The following is a 13,624-nucleotide window of genomic DNA, read 5'->3' on the forward strand; positions in this document are numbered from 1 at the left end:
GAAATGGGTAACTGATTTTCATCAATTACAATGGAAAGAACTTACCCACTCAGGGCTAGATCCTCCACTGAAGTAGGAAATTGTGTTCCTATTCTAAGAAATATTTATCTCATTTATAATGAAAAGTCAAATTCTCAAAACATATTAGTTTAAACCAAGTGAACAAGGTTTGCTTCAGGATTTCTGTAACATTTTGATTTCAATATTTTAGGCTTCATGGGTGTTTGTCTATAATCAGTTTAACATCTCAAACATTCTTTTCTTTTTTTTTTGTTGAGAAAATGTTGAAACTAGATCTCCTGATCATTTCAAAACATGTCCCCTCTCCCCCTCTGTTACAGGGGGTAGTCCCAAGGCTGATAACCTGCCCACCTGTCTATGGCAGTCAACCTGCCTCTCCTGCCTTCTATGCCTTTTTGATACAATTAATAATTGCTTCTAGGTGGGAGGCTGCCCCTTTTATGCCCCAATACCCAGGGCATACTACATGATTCCAACATCTCCCTTAGTGTCCCAAGCCTTGCAGGTATTATACTACTGTCTGTAACTTCTGTGTCCCTCTGGGGCTCAGGCTCCCTGCACCCGTGTAGCTGCACCCCTCTAGCACCTCTCTCTATCTCTGTGCCTGACACTGGGCTGTACCCAGATCATGTGCCCCCTGTTCTAGGCACTAATAAAGCCTCCAAACCTCCCCTTACAGCCTCATCCTGGCCCTCCAGTGCAAATAACACAAAAATAAGCCCTTTGGTTATAACTTAAAAACTAGCAAAGACAGCCACACTCTGCCCCTTTATTGGGGACAAACTTCCACCCTTAGGACAGCATGCTTCCCAACCTAAGTACCTGGGAGGCTCCTAAAGTCTTGCAGCACTTGGGTAGCAAATCAGGCAGCACCAGGTCTCAAGTAGCTTCCTCATGTAGGAGTTCCTTCCCTGGCAGTTGCCAGAAAGAGTGTGTCCCTGCTAGCCCCAGCCCCAAACCTTGCCTCCTGGTCATGTGAGGCCTGCAGGTGTGGCCCCATTATCCCCTTAGGGTGTTAACCCAGCAACTCACTGCTGTGGAGCTCTGCTTAGTCTGGCCAGGATGTGTCAGCCTTAAAAGAAGCAGGCACATCTTAGTACCTAACTACACCCTGCAATTTTTTTCAAGCTGTAGGAATGCAACCAAACCTGTTGTAAAGAATTGGTATTCCCACCCCAACCCACCAAAAAATAAGGTCTGTTTACTTCCACTTAAGTGAACGTAAGTTATACAGATATTCACCAATACATTTCAACCTTAATTATTTTAAGCTAAATCTATAGTAGGAGTTAGGTGCTTAGCTCTCTGAGTGGAATTCACAATGCTAAACCAACCACGTAAAATCTGTATAAAATGCAAAAGGAAGAATTAGGTACCTAGTAGTATGATTTTCAATAGCTGAGCCCACTGACCGGGCTCAAGCAAGCTAATGAAGTATGGGTTGGATGAATGGACTGTAAGAAGGATAGAAAACTGGAAGAACTGACAGTTCAAATAGTTCTAATCAATGGTTCAATGTCTAGTTGGCAGCCAATATCAAGTGAATTGCCCCAGGGTCAGTCCTAGGATCAGTTTTGTTCAATATCTTCACCAACTATCTGGAAGATGGGATGGAGTGCAGCTTCAGCAAGACTGCAGATGACACTAAGCTGGGGGAGTAGTAGATATGCTGGAGGGTCAGGCTAGGACTCCAAGAGACCTAGACAGATTGGAGGATTGGAGTAAAATAAATATCATGAAGTTCAGTAAGGGCAAGTGCAAAGTCCTGCACTTAGGACAGAATAATCCCATGCACTGGTACAAACTGGGGACTGACTGGGTAAGCAGCAGTTTTGCAAAAAAGGACCTGAAGGTTACAGTGGACAATAAACTATGTGCCAACAGTGTGTGAAGAAGACTAACAGCATGCTGGGCTATATTAGTAGGAACATTGCCAGTAGATCAAGGGAAGTGATCAAGGGAATGGCTGAAGGGATAGGGAACAGGACTTATGGGAAGAAGCTTTGGAAACTGGCCTGATTTATTTGGAGAAGAGAAGACTGAGGTGAGATTTAACAGCAGTCTTCAAGTTCCTGAAGGGTGGTTCCAAAGAGGATGGAGCTAGACTGTTCTCAGTGATGACAGTTAACAGAACAAGGAGCAATGGTCTCAAGTTGCAGCAAGGAAAGTTTAGGGTTGATAGTAAGAAAAAAAACCAAAAACATTTTCACAAGGAGGGTAGTAAAGCACTAGAACAGGTTACCCAGAGTTATTGTTGAATCTCCATCCTTAAAGGTTTTTAAGACCCAGATAGACAGATCCTTGGCTAAGATGATATAGTTGGGGGTGGTCCTTAGGGCATTGGACTAGATGACTTCCTGAGATCTCTTGCAACCCTAATTTTGTATAATTCTAAGTGCTCTTTGGCATTATGAAAGGTGGGTAAAGTTGTAACAAGTACCTTGCATGGACTATCAATCCTTTTCCTCTGTTCCCAAATAATCAGCAAAGAAATTAGGGGGGGGGTTGTTTGTTTTTTTTAATGAATTTGTATGTATTTGTCATTGTTTTACTAATCTTTCCTGCAAACACCTCTCAGCCTATTGCTTGATCAGGAGCCATCCTGAAAAAGTATTCATGAGATAACTGCTTGTGCATAAATCCTCTTTTCTGAATTTTGCTGTTTAACAGGCTCTCTGCAACACTTATTATTATTTCTGGGGTGGGAGCGGGTAGGGGGGATTTTGAAAGACATAAAACAGAGTTTGGCATCTGACTTTTCCTGATTGGTTCTGCCACTGATCTGCACCTTACCTCAGGCAAATTCATTTCCCCTTGTCAGTGCCTTACATATCCTTTCTACTTTTGTTGGCCCTGTATTTTTAGCATGCAAGGTCTTCTGCCCCGGAATTGTCTCTTACAATATATTTACACAATGTCTAGCACAATGAGTATCCTAATTTAATTGAGGTTTTCATGGGCTACTTTAGTACCACTAAACAGTAAAATTAATAATCAGAAAAAATAAGGAAAGCATTATGATGGTTCAGGTAGAGAGTAGCCATTTGTAGCCCTGAGGCATATCAGTGTCACTAAAATAAACTTGTATGACTTAAAGGCACAGAGGGAACATATTCATTAAGCAGATGCCATTTTTACACAGTTGCTTTTTTCCCCATAATCACACTTTAATGATGTTGCGGCTTTTAGAGCATGTTACTGGAGGAAAAAAAAGGTGGCTATTCTATCATTCAGTAGAAAATTGCTAATGTTGCACAATGGAATTGCAAATGCTAATGTTACAATAGGCTAGGCAACACTTTCTCTAGTGTATTTCTTCTGCAGTGTTTCCTGCTTTTGAATGGTGATTGTAAGATTTCTGTATTTAAACTTCCAAAGGACTCTTTCATACTCACAGTCTGTATGTTACTGCACAGGCACTCTTTCTGTAAAGCAGGGGTGTCAAAGATGAGGAGCTCCATCATTTGGATCACTGTGCTTCCAATGAATCTTGGACTGGACCCTCATGCTGCCACACTGCAGGGCTAGATCTGGCGCACATACAACATATAGGGTCAAATCCAGTGTATGCTGCACGTAGCACATGGGGCTGAATCCAGCATGTGCTTCGTGTGGAGAATTTGGCTGTTTCTGCTGTGTGCATTGCACAACATGTAGGAATGGTTCTGATGTGCATGTGGCACACAGCACAAAGTGCTGCCTGCACTTGTGATGCCTGCACTCGAGTAGCCATGTGCATAGAATCCAGCATGTGCAGCCAGTCTGTGGGCCTATCTGGGCCAGAATGTTTGATACCCTTGCTCTAAAGGAATTTTTTTCTCGTGTTTACACCATTCCTTTTTTTCCATAAAGATTTAAATTGCTTACATTTTTAAGTTTATTGGGCAATATTAAGTAAAAAGTCACTGTGTCCAGTAGATTTTTCAGCCCAAAAGCTAGAATCCCAGGCAGCTAAAGCTGAGCTCACCTGGAGCCTCACAACTCCACTGCACCCAGCAAACCTCAGGCCTCTCAAAGATGTGATGCTTTCCCCAGCAGACTGTGCATGCATGTGATGGCTGGAGGTTATGGCACCTCCTACCCACCTTTCACCAGGGAGATTCTCAGTCCTGGCATTTCCTGGGGCCGCCATGCTGCCAGCAGTCCCACCAGGCCTCCTGACCTTGGCAGGGTGCAGCTTTAGTGGTCATGCCCAGGACCTGGGGTCTCCTCCTTCCTTGTAGCCCCTGTCCATATCTACATGTTCATCCTGGCATGGGAGCTCAGCAGGGACATGTTCTTCCCCTGCTGGCTGGTGATGCAGTGAGTACCCCCTCCAGCTCTGAAAGTGAGGCATTATATGGTTCAGAAACCAGAAATCAAAAAGAAGTAGATGCAGATGGAGTGAGGATGGATGCACCTGGATCTGGGGAACCCCAGCAATGAGATATTTTTATTGAAGAACACCAGCTGCTCCACCAAACTGGGATCCAAGGAGGTGACGTGTGGTGTCAATACATCACCAGCAATGATGAACACCGTTTCACTTGGAACACTGGTCGATGGACAGGACAGATATTCCCAGACAACCGTGGCCAGTTACATCCACAGCTGGCTGCAGCTTGTTCAGTAGGCCAAGGGGTCACACAACAGTGGCTCCACATCTTCAGTGAAATAGGCAGCCACGAAGGCCTGAGCACTACCTGCCTGATGGTGGGGTCTGGTGCCTCTGGACCCCATCATAGAAGCCATGCCCTTGGCCCATATTGGCAGTGCCTGTGGTGGAGGAGGAGACTGACTGGCATATGGTGTGCTGTGGATCCCCCTCTTCCACATCCCCCCGCCTCTGCCCTTCTGCCTCCCTGACTCTCTTCACCAGCACTTCCTTCCACTGATCAAGGGTCTTGCTGTAACATATGCTGACACTCCCCGTCACCCTCAAGTCAGACATGGCAGCCATTTCCTGGACCACAGGGGAACAAGCCATTTCCTGATGCCCTCTTTCAACCACCTCACCAGTGTCTGCACATCTGGTGACACTGGCTTGCCCCAGCCACGAATATTGATCCCCTGAAACTTAGACATTTGGTTCTAAAGTTCCCTCACTACATGGATCACTTGACTAAGGAGGGCATCACCAGTGCTGAGGGTCTCAGTGCCCTCAAGGAAGGGCTTAAGGATCACCAAGATCTGGGAGATGGTATCCCACTCAGCTCTTTTAAGGGGGCCACTAATCCCAATCTCCCTGAGCAAGGTCATCTCATGAATGGCCTTTTGTTGCTCCACCAGCCTCTCAAACATCAGGTATATTGAGTTCCACTGAGTCTCCACATCCTGCATGATTTTATGCTGCGGGATGTTTAGGTCTGCCTGTTTGTCCCACAGCATCTTGCCTCCCTTGATGTTCTGGCATCAAGGAAATCAGAGGTAGTCTGCCACATTCCTGCATTTGGAAATGAGCTTGCTGGTGGTGCTGGCACTGTCACTGGCAGCCCTGTCCCCCTCCACGGCATCTCTGACAATGAGGTGCAACTTCTGTGCCACACAGAGAATGCCAACAAAGTTAGCATCATGCACCACCTTGACCATATTGGCCCCATTGTTGGTGACCATGAGCCTGAGGGTGAGTTTGCCCTGCTCAACAAGCCACTCCTGAACCAAACAGTTCATGGCCTCCATGATCCCACTTGCCGTGTGGGACTCATCCATCATCTGAGCTTGAAGGAGAGCCCACCAGTGGCCTGACTGGTTACACTAGTGCCCTGTGAGGGAGTGGTATGAATGATCTCCATCCTGGCTGCTCTAGATGGCCAAGGTGAAGTGTAAGGCCACTTGTAGACCTGCCTTTCACAGCTCCTCCCTCAAGTACTCCCTGCATGCCTCATACAGGGAGGGCACCACCATCCTGCTGAAGGTGATGCATGCAGGCACTTAGTAAGATGGGACCATGATCACCATGAGCCACCTCAACCCAGGATGCACAGCTAAGGAGAAAGGCTGGCCATCCACAGCATGTCTCTCCTCAGTGGTCTGGGTGATCTTGCTTGCCTGTACAACGTGCCCCCTTTTCTGTCTGCCTTTCCTGAATTGTTCCAGGATGGCCTGCCTGTGCTTTGGGGAGATGGGGTCTTTTGAGTGAGAGGGGGACTTCTTTTTGGGCACACTACCACTGGTGCCAGGCTTAGGAGGAGCAAGGGCAAGGGGATGGTGCCTGCAGAGATGCATCAGCATCCCTGTGGTGCTCATGTGTTTTGTTCCCTTGCCCCAGCTGGTTTTGGATCAGCAGTTCAGGTAGCTAGCATATGTGGGATCATCTGAGAGCTCAAAATGATTCCAGACCATACTACCCAATTCTTCTGGGGTGCAGGTGCATGTGCAGATGCTACCTTTTTCACCTTCTCAGCAGGTAAATGTACAGCAACAGGAGGAAAGGACTCAGCTGAGCCACTTGCCTCCACAACCTCTACCTCAGCCTCCTCCAAGGTACCTTCTGAGGGAAGGAGACCTGAGTGTAGGGGAAACTTGAGGGGTGTGGAGCTCAAGCTCAGATGATTCCCCCTCCTTCCCCAGAATTTCCCTTGCTATGGAACTCAGATCCAGATCCATCTCTTCCTCTGGCACTGGAAGGCTCAGCATGGGAAGTGAAATGGGGGTGGAGAAGACTGTTGCTGGTGCTGCTGCTTATTGTTATGGAGATTGTGGCGGATGGGGGTTATGGCTGGTGCTCTTGGAGGGGATGTAGATTCAGCATGGGAAGTGAGATGGGGTGAAGGAGACTGGGCTGGTGCTGCTGCTTGTTGTCATGGTGGTTGTGGCAGGTGGGGGTTATGACTGGTGCTCTTGGAGGGGATGTAGATTCAGGCACAGGCAGTGACACTGGTACTGCTCCCCTCTCCTTGCTGCCTGCAGAACTGGTGGAAGCCTCATGCCTGCTAGTTGTAAGAAAGAGGCTGTGTCTCGGTTTGGGGGAAGAACCTACAGCTCTCCCTCTACCCCATCTTCCACCCCTCCCTGAAGGCTTGCTGGCTGCCTTTCCAGCATGCTTGATGGTGTGTTTCATAGTTTGTTTGCCTTGGTGTGCTGGAAAATCTGTGTTTTTTCTGTAATGTAATCTGTATTTATGCAATACATAGATAGATAGATAGATAATTTTATCTATGTGTATTTGTTTAATGTATGTATTTATGTAATAAATAAAATATATGAATGTATGTAGTATATGTTCCTGAATAAATTCTATATTATAATATCCTATATATGTTGTGCTTCCCTGCACAGTGAATGGAATGCGCACTGTGAGAGATAGCACAGATTTCATTTCTGGAGGAAAAGAATCAAAGTAGACTAACAAAAACAAAAAGAGGATTTTGGGGGAGGAATAAATTGAAAGGAGTGAATGAATATAATAATAAAAGGATATTGAAAGCAGAAGGTAGTGGATCCCACTTGCTAGGAACAGGCTAGCAAGTGAGAAGTGATAGCCTTTCTCTGATGCTTCTGAGTTGCTGGAAGACACAGCTCAGTAACTGATCCCAAGGCAGAAAGCTCAGTTCAAACAGTACTGATTTTATGCTGTTTTTCCTGCTCTCCCCCAGAGCACAGGGGTTGGAAGGACCTCAGGCGAGGATCACAGTCACTGGCCAGCTACACAGTCAATATGAGAGGACTCCTTCCCCACCTTCCCTCTCCGTCTCCTTAGTTTATGTTTCCCTGCAAGCAAGCCCAGATTGAAAACTCAAAACATTAGAAACTTTCAAAATGTTTCAAGTGCCCTTGTTTCATTTCAAGGCTGTTTCAATGCCTTTCTTTCCATTTTGATTTTGTTGTTTTGAGTTCAAAATGAGTTGAAATAGCACCAAAATGAAACACCCAGTGACATTTTGCATGGCCCTAGTGTCCAGCTTGAGATAATTTCAAGCTTGATTTTCAGAAGGCTGGTGCTTTTCATAACAAAACAAAAATGTGAAGTTATCTTCTTAATTTTGTCTTCCGTTATTTCCTCCAAGATTTTCCTCCATTATGTAAACTGTTTCCCAAGATAAGGAATTCTTCCATTGGTTCAAAATAAACCAGTAAACTATGCAGAGCAATATACATCCAAATAACAGAGAAAAAGTTAATGAAACAGAGAACTGAATTCTGATTTAGTCATACTCTTTCAACTTGACAGTATCAGCATTATCCCCACAATTTCCTCTTTGACTGGCATATTAAATCAAGTTGAAAATTGCTTCCTAAACCTAACACAGTTCAATAATCTAGATCATCTTTATGTTTGGGACAAACTATTTCCTTCTGGCTCTAGCTAAATAATCTTCTGTTTTGTATACTCAGATTTTGTCAGATGCTATTACAATCAGTCTCTTTGTCAATATGTTTAGCCCCCCTCTTCCTTCCCCTCAAACACACACTCTGAACCAACATCCAAAAACCAATAAAGCTACAGTATCTTAAGATAAAAGGAGCTGTAAAGCAATAAAGCAAAGGAATTGCATAAGGACAATGCCACAGCATCTTTAACTCAACAATCCTTCTCTGAAGGTACCTTAATATCACAGTTAAATGTGAAACTTGAGTTCAGGTAGACAATGCCAAGTGCCCAAACTAAGTCAGGTACTGAGAAAAGTGTAGCAACGCCAAGACAAATCTCTGCATAGGTAAGTTTCCTGTTTACTTAGGGTTCAAGATTAATTTTGCAGCCCTCAATGAGCTTGTTGCTACAAGTAGTATCTATGTTACATCATTTAAAGGTAGAATAGGTATATCTGTCCAAACTGCGGTCACACCTTTGACTGCACAATGGACATACAATTTTTATAAAGTAACTGTGGGACTAAGACAATGTAGTAAAATTCAGTAAATTAGTCTAAAAGCACTAGCAAGTACACTTACAACTTGTTTTTTATTGATGGTTTATTAGTTTACTGAAGGATATAAGTGCACATATTACCATATACCTATGTAACCTGGAGAACCCACACTTTGCAGCTAAAACCGATCAACTCCCAATAGGACCCATTCTACCCTCAGCACTTTCCACTGAGAGGACCCCATGCTGGCTGCTTTTGAATACTTTCTGAAATTTTGTCCACTTAATTATGGTCTCTGAAGGTATGTCCATAAGGTACAAGGAAGCCTATGGTGCTGCATACTCCAGCTCTGGACCAGGAAGCAGCTCTGCTGAGGGAACTGATATGGTTATACCACTTCTGACCCTAGAGCTAACTCAGGCTATTTCTTCATATACTGTATATCAATAATTCATGGTATCTCTTCATATACTGTGTATCAATAGTTATTATAAGGTTTTCCAAATACCCCTTGCTAAAGCAACCTTTTAAAAAGAAAAGCATCTCAGAAATGTTGAGACACCATTTGTGTCATCTCCCATCATTAGCTACTATGCCTATTTTCTCTGTAGTTGTTTTTTTTTTAACTTTTACCAAGCTAAGCTATCAATATAACAATGTGATACTCATCACTATAGCATCTTAGTATCAATTTATTCTTACAAGGCTTATTTCAGAAAGGGAAATACCATCTCCATTTTTCAGGCTTGAGACTAAGAAGATTCAGAGGTGCTTTGTCTAAGATCACACAAGAAGTCTGTAGCTAAGCAAAAAAAACCCCTCTTTCTCCCAAAATATTTTGTCCCAATTTATGTGTGTTTGTGTAGTGTACATAGAGGTGATTGCACAATAGCTTAAAATGAAGTCTTACTCTTGTATATTGTGGGGGGTGGGTATAGGTTTGTGGGGAGCTATGTGTGTATGGATATAATACAAGGCTTAGTATTTCCATTTGTGTGTCTGTCTGCCTGTAATGCTGGGGACCAATTATGCATGTGCCTCCAAAAGGGCGGGAAGTAATTGGCTGCATGGGAACCACCCCCTCAGGCAGGGAGCTGGAGCCAAAGCCAAAGGCAGATGGAGCCCTTAGGCTTTAAAACTGTATTGACTTGCCATGACTCCTGTCAAAGCTGATAGGTGTCAGGGGCAGTCGGACCCAGGAGGAACCTCAGCAAGACTGAGCAGCTCACCCCACCCCACCCTAGAAATTGCACTCCCCCCTACCTGGCACTGTTGGTACCATATGGCTCAGCTGCATTGCAGGATCAGGGAGCATGGAGCTGTATGTCAAGGGTGTGAGTGTGTCTGGTGTGAGTGTGTGTTGTGGGCATGTATGGTGTGGGTATGTTGGTTGTATGTGCAGCCAGGGGCAGAGTGGGAGGGTGGGTGTGGTTGTGCAGCCAGGGGCAGAGTGGGAGGGTGAGTGTGGGTGTGCAGCCAGGGGCAAAGTGGGTGGGTGTAGTTGTTGACCCAGTGGGTGGGTGGTTGTGGGTATGCAGCCAGGGGCAGAGTGTGTGTGTGTGTGTGTGTGTATGAGTCCCACATACACACCCCACACATGCATCCATATTCCCCTTGCACTGCCATACATGCAGACCCCCACATCTATACCCCCTTGGACAGCCCAGGCACCCTCCCTCTACACACAGTCCCTCACAAACCCCATATCCACCCACACCCCAGATATCCACACACACACAGCTCCCCAAAAACCTATACCCACCTCCCACAATATACAAGAATAAGACTTCATTTTAAGCTATTGTGCAATCACCTCTGTGTACCCTACACAAACACATATAAATTGGGACAAAATATTTTTGAAATCAAATTAATAAATGCAGTAAATGTTTCATTTTTATAATATAAATTGGTATTTTTCTGGTTCCAAGTTGGCACAAACCCTTGCTGAAGGGAGTACTTCTGGGGGCAAAGGGAAAGACTTCTGGTGGTAAAGATCAGAGGTTAGGGGGTGGGACTTCTCGTCAGAAGATGGTGACCAGGGATTTGGGCACCTACCAAGGGGCTGAGCTACGTATGTGGCCTTTGGCAGCTTGCCAAAACTCAGTAAGTGGTCCTCCACCCAAAATAATTACGCACCCCTGGTTTTCATGGCTGGCCCCAAAGGTTGAGTGGTGGGGTCATGTAAGCTCTTTCTGAAATGCTCCGTCATTCATGACAGGCAATTGTCTAGTAATCTAATAATCTATATTTACAACATCCAACCATTTTTTTTAAATCTACACATTTCTTAATTTTTAAAACCTTCAGACTCCATTAAAACCATTTAAAACCATTAACTGACTCCATCTTTTTAGACTGTATTGTTCTTTTATTGGTAGCTGTTACAGGTTCTGTGGGCTCTGGACCAGGAGGCAGGAGAAAAGAGTCACATTCCTAGATCTACTTTGAGATATAACTAAGTCATTCAATCTCGGGATCTCATATTTCTCAAACAGAAGTAAGAAGATGCATTTACTTCCCTTAGCCACATGTATACGAGACGCTGACTGTGCAGCCATATAAATAATTAGTAAATGACTGTGCAGTAATTCAAGTTATTGAACAGTAGTTCTGAGGAATGGCCTTTTTGTGACACTGATTGTGCCATAGCCCAAGACTAATGTACAGTAGTGTCGCACACGCTTTCTGGCAGGCAACACTACTGGGGAATAGTTTTGAGCTACTGTGCAGCCAACATCTTGAGTAGATACGGCCTTGGTAAAGTGCTTTCAGACTTGTACCTTAAAACACTGTATTATTATTGTTTATTCCCTGTTTTTTTCAGTACTCCCACATGACACCCACATTATTGGATGCTGCAATTTGTGACACATATCAGTGAAGGAAGTTTAGAGAAAAATGAAATAATTCTACCATCAGCCAAGAGGGGTAGGCTGTAACAACCATTGCAAGATTCTTCCAGCAAAATCAGTTCTGTCAACAGAAGCTCTTGAGTGTCAGTGTTCTGTATCTGATACATCTTGTGAATCATAAACTACCAGAGACTGCATAATAAAATTAGTACCCTGATCATAGTCTCTGTGTACCTACTGAGAGAGAAGATGTCTGCAAGCTTTTTAATCTAGCAGACATGGCATAGTAGGTACCAATGGTTGGTAGTTAAAGGGAGGAATATGCAAACTGAAAAAAGACACAGTTTGAGATGTGAATTTAGCAGTGACTGTAATTAACTATTAGAAAAATTTACCTAGGACTCTGATGGCTTGCTTGACATTTTAAAGTCAAGACTCAGTTTATTTTCAAACAATATGCTAGAGCAACCACAAGTAACTGAATCTCAGTAGGTGATATTCTATGCTCTGTGTCAGAATAGGTTATTGATCAGTATGGTGCCTCTAGGTCTTAAATCTGTGAATCTATGGGGAAATTTCAGTCACATTTTTGTAACAGCCTATCTCATTTACACGTTTTTAATTAATTAACATTTGGTAAAGTGTCTCTCCATGATCTACATATTAAGTTCCTGTTTTTGTTTTAAAGACAAACACATACAGTGTTTTTACACAATGTCTGAAGGGATGATAAGTTGCTTCCTGGTGCACCTTCTTTGATTCTTCCCACTTGTTTCTAGAAGCACCACCCCTGAAGGGCAGATGTTATTCAGTGTTTATTAAAGTTTACATTAAAGCTGTGCGTAGAGACTGCAATCAAGATGTGGGGTGATGACTAAAAAAGTCGTTCAGAGGTTTGCTTCGGAAAATTGGCTTATAGGTAAAGTAAATATGCATTAGAACAAAGGTCCAGTGCTACAGCAAGGGTAATTGATTTTTAAAAGCCTGTTTGTGCCTTCAAGGCCCAATGTGTTTGACAGGCAAGCAGCAAGTAAACACACAGGATGGGAAATAGAAAACATGTACCACACTGTTCCATAACATATGAGAAGGTGGCACCAGGTCATAGTGCCCAATTGCAGAGCTCTTGGGATTTTTAGTTTTGGGGAACAGACCACATTAGAAGACTAGTAAAGCCCAAATTAGGATGTGTGCATGTAATGGGTTTTTGAAACAAAGAAATTTGCTGACAGGATAAAATGTGGACAATATGATGGCCACAGGGAGACCAATCAGCAATGCCCAAAGATAAAAAGTCATCAGAAGGAAAAAAAAAACCCAAAATAATAATAATAAAAAAAAAAATTCAAAGGCATAAGGAGTCCCCAAAAGGAGAACTCAAGGCCACTGTAAACAAAGGACCTACGACTAGCCTAGCCTGTCTCACCCACCTCATGGGCAGGATAGGGCTTCAGGCTCCAACCTCCAGGCTGCTAACATATAACATTCAAAAAAACCCCTCAAAGTAAAACTTGCATACTGGCCAAACATACCTTAACTTTGTGCAGCTCTAAAACTGGTAAATATAAAACTGTTTGCAGTATTCTTATCTGCTATCTCTGTGTATCAATAAAATTTGTCTATTATCAAATTAAAAGGCCATGGTCAGTCTGAGGGTTTGGGTCCACCCAAAACAAGATATTTGGGTCATACATCCAGTGCCGACATGGGGCCCATTGTGCAAAGCACTGTACAACTATATGCTAAGGAAAAAAAATATTGCCTGAAAGAACTTTTAGCCTAGTTAGAGTGACAGGCTAAAGAAGAAGAGAGAAATAGGTAAAAGGAACAGCTCAAGGCAGTTCAGAGACATTCGGTGCTTAGCTTACTGTGCATTAAAGTGTCATATAAAACACATAAAATTATGCTAATGTGCAGTAAAATAGGCTACTGTGCATTGTCACTTAAAAACTATGCACA

The sequence above is a fragment of the Crocodylus porosus genome, unplaced genomic scaffold (assembly GCF_001723895.1).
Source record: "Crocodylus porosus isolate Cpor-Errol unplaced genomic scaffold, CroPor_comp1, whole genome shotgun sequence".
NCBI lineage: Eukaryota > Metazoa > Chordata > Crocodylia > Crocodylidae > Crocodylus > Crocodylus porosus.